Source organism: Notamacropus eugenii, chromosome 1, assembly GCF_028372415.1.
Source record: "Notamacropus eugenii isolate mMacEug1 chromosome 1, mMacEug1.pri_v2, whole genome shotgun sequence".
Classification (NCBI taxonomy): domain Eukaryota; kingdom Metazoa; phylum Chordata; class Mammalia; order Diprotodontia; family Macropodidae; genus Notamacropus; species Notamacropus eugenii.
The window spans coordinates 738997192-739000522 of record NC_092872.1 but is presented as its reverse complement, the minus strand read 5'-3'; the positions used below and the strand labels follow the sequence as shown (position 1 = coordinate 739000522).

General features: G+C 39.5%; 1 protein-coding gene across 1 annotated transcript in view; it reads right to left on the bottom strand.

The window, feature by feature from the left end:
- Positions 1-2695: 2695 nt before the first annotated feature.
- The window catches only part of LOC140507178 (sepiapterin reductase-like), a 6046-nt gene continuing 5410 nt past the window's right edge, over positions 2696-3331 (bottom strand). Inside the window, exon 3 of the mRNA XM_072615515.1 lies at positions 2696-3331. This exon is cut by the window's right edge and continues 536 nt beyond it. The gene's annotated coding sequence lies outside the window, so the exon portion shown is untranslated.

The following is a 3331-nucleotide window of genomic DNA, read 5'->3' as shown; positions in this document are numbered from 1 at the left end:
AAAAATTATACTCAGTTTTGTGGGGTAGGTGATTGTCGGTTGTAATCCTAACTCCTTTGTCTTCTGGAAGGGATTCCAATTCTTCCAATACTTTAATGTAGAAGTTGTTCAATCTTGTGCAGTCCTTGCACAAAGTATTTGAATTGTTTCTTACAGCTACTTACAATATTTTCTCCTTGACCTGGGAGCTCTGGAATTTGGCTATACTATTCCTGACAGTTTTCATTTGGGGAATCTCTTTCAAGGGATGATTGGTGGATTCTTTCCATGTCTATTTTACCCTCTGGGTTCTAGAATGTCAGGGAAGCTTTTTCCTTGATAATTTCTTGAAACAGATCCTTTGTTGAAAGACTGCTTTGTTGATCATAGGTTTTAGGTAGTCTGATAATTCTTAAATTATGTCTCTGGATCTGTTTTCCAGATCAGCTATTTTTTTTCAATAGAATATTTTGCATCTTCTATTTTTTCATTCTTTTAATTTTCCTTTATTGTTTTTTGATGTCTCATGGAGTCATTAGTTTCAACTTGCTCAATTTTTATTTTAAGGACTTCTCTTCAGTGAATTTTTGTACATCTTTTTCCATTTGCCCTATTCTGTTTCTAGAAGTGTTATTTTCTTCACTATATTTTTGGTGCCTCCTTTACCAAGCTGTTGGCTCATTGTTCATGATTTTCTAGCATCACTTTCATTTCCTTTCCCAATTTTCTCTCTACTTCTCTTATTTGACTTTTAAAATCAGTTTTGAGCTCTTTTATTGTTGTTCAGTCATTTTTCAATGTCTAATTCTTTGTGACCTATTTGGGATTTTCTTGGCAAAGATCCTAGAGTGGTTTGCCATTTCCTTCTCCAGTTCATCTCACAGATAAGGAAACTGAAGCAAACAGGGTTAAGTGACTTGTCCTGGGTCACACAGCTAATGTCTGAGGCCAAATTTGAACTTGGAAAGATGAATTTTCGTGACTGCTTTCCTGACAGTGTTCTATCCACTGTGCCACCTACTAAATAGTACACAAGACAAATATTTTTTCTGCATTTTACAAAGAAACAAAAACACAGACAAAATAAGACAAATACATACTAGCCTCTTTATCTCTTCCATAATTAAAAGTTCCTTCTTCAGGCCAATTTTGGGATCTATTTGAATTTTTATATATTTTAGCATAATTTAAGAGCTCTTTTAGTCACCACCTCCACTCTTGTATGAGATGCTCCAGGCCAATAAGAATTTCCCTAAGGAGGTGTCAATATCATGGCATGTTCTTCCCGGGATTCACACCAAAAGAAATTATATCCAATGGAGAATTTCTCAGTAATTTGCTATCATTGCAATACATCCTTTTCTTAAAGGAAGCAATCCTTCCCCACCCTTCAGGGTAGAGGTAAACCTTTCCCAGTAGTGTGAGTGTAAGCCTTAACCTTAGCTTGGAAGAATTAAGAATTGAGGGCAGTCCAATCTCTGGGGGCAGTCTTCCACAGAAAAAGTCTTTTGGTGAAAGATTAGCCAGAGTACTCTGAGGAGCCTTTCTGAAAGGCTGTGTCCTGGGGGTCAGAAACTCTGAGTATATTGATTTATTAAACAGTGCATGCCAATTGCATAACAATTTAGAACCAGGCCTCCTCAGCTTGCACTGGACCCCGAAATAAGGAAACACGTTTTTATGCATTAAAAATAATTAATCAAATAAGGCCAATTAACTTAAAGAAAACAATTAACCATGATACAAAACTAGGCAATCTGATTTGTAAATGGAGGATAATTAGTGACTCTCTGAGTTGGGAGGGGGGAGAGTGTACAGATGAAATTCCCTGAAATCAGAAAAAGAGGTGTCTCACTCCTCCCAAAGGACTATCAATCAAAGGAACAAGGAAACAGTAATGGATTGTCCAGTATGGGACCAGTTTTCAGATAAGATGTATGGGTGTCTTTAGATGTATAGTTGGGAGAAAACTCGTTGCATCAGTCTTCAGATCTGAATGGTCGGCATAACCTATGTCCTGTTAAGGGTCTTGAAGCAACAAGTAAAGGTAGTCCCGCTTCACAGTCACTCAGGGCAAGGTTCAAATGATGGAATAGATCGTTTTCTCACAATTCCCATAATTAAAGTTTTCTCACAAGACAGAAATTGGAATAGACCCATAATTAAATAGAAAGGGAACTGAGCTACCTCCAGAACTGAGTCACAAGATGGAGTTAGTGTGGTTCATTCAATGCCCACAGTTGGTAATATATCGAAATGCTGACGATATATGTGGATTTATTTTCTATTCTGCAACTTTGGCCCCAGTGGTCTTGTATTTATTTTGTATCTCCTTACAGATTCATGAAAAACACTGTAGCCTCATGGAGAGAACTGGGCTGAGTACCAAGAAGACCAGGGATCACGTGCTATCTCTGACACTTCCTGACGGTGGGGCCATGGACACAGAACAAAGATGTCAGTGCTCTAGACAACTCTCAAAAACTGTGAGTAAGAGAGGAGCTGCCAGCTACATTGATGAAGGGAGTGTCCTCATCTAGGAGTTCCTTAAATGAGTGAAAAATCATACTGAAAACATGTATATTTCCTCTGATAGAATATAAGCTCTTTAAGGGCAGGGATTGTCCCATTTCCATTTTTTTGTATCCCCCAAAGTGTAGGCACTCTGTAAATGCTTCCTGAATGAATGAAGGAGGGCAACATACACACACAAGAATGCTTTCTCAGCATTTATTGTATTCTCTGAGGCTGGGGGCAGTCACAAAGGAAAGGAGAAACACATTTCTACCATGATAGGTCTTACAACTTATACAAGAGGCAGAAGTAGAAAGAAAAGAGAGAATTCAGCATTTTTTTCTTCCTTCCTTCTGTCTCCCTCTCTAATATATATCGATATCTATCTATATTCAATTCTCTCTTCTCTCTCTCTGTCTATCTCTCTCTCCCCCTTTCTCTATCTCTCCTTCTGTCTTTCATACAGGAATGGCATGAGATTTCAACGTGGAGCACTGCCAGTGTGACCAAGGCACATGGTAACCAGTCTAGGAATTCAGATTCCAGTCCTAGGGAGCTACCTGAGGTGCAGCCATGAAGTGACTTGTCCAGGGTCTCACTATAAATGTCAGTGGCTGGATTTGAACTCAGAGCTTACTGAATGCAAGCCTAGCACTGTGCCTACCTGAATCTTTGAGGGGGTCAGAGAATCCCCTCCCAGTATGGTCTCCCTTTTTACCCCTCAATTCCCCACCAGACTCACTGACACATTCCCTTCATTCCTAACAGTCTCAGTCTCAGTAACCCTCACTCAATAAGCTGGGCCCCCAGTGGGGCCTTTGGGAAGGGGGAGAAAGGG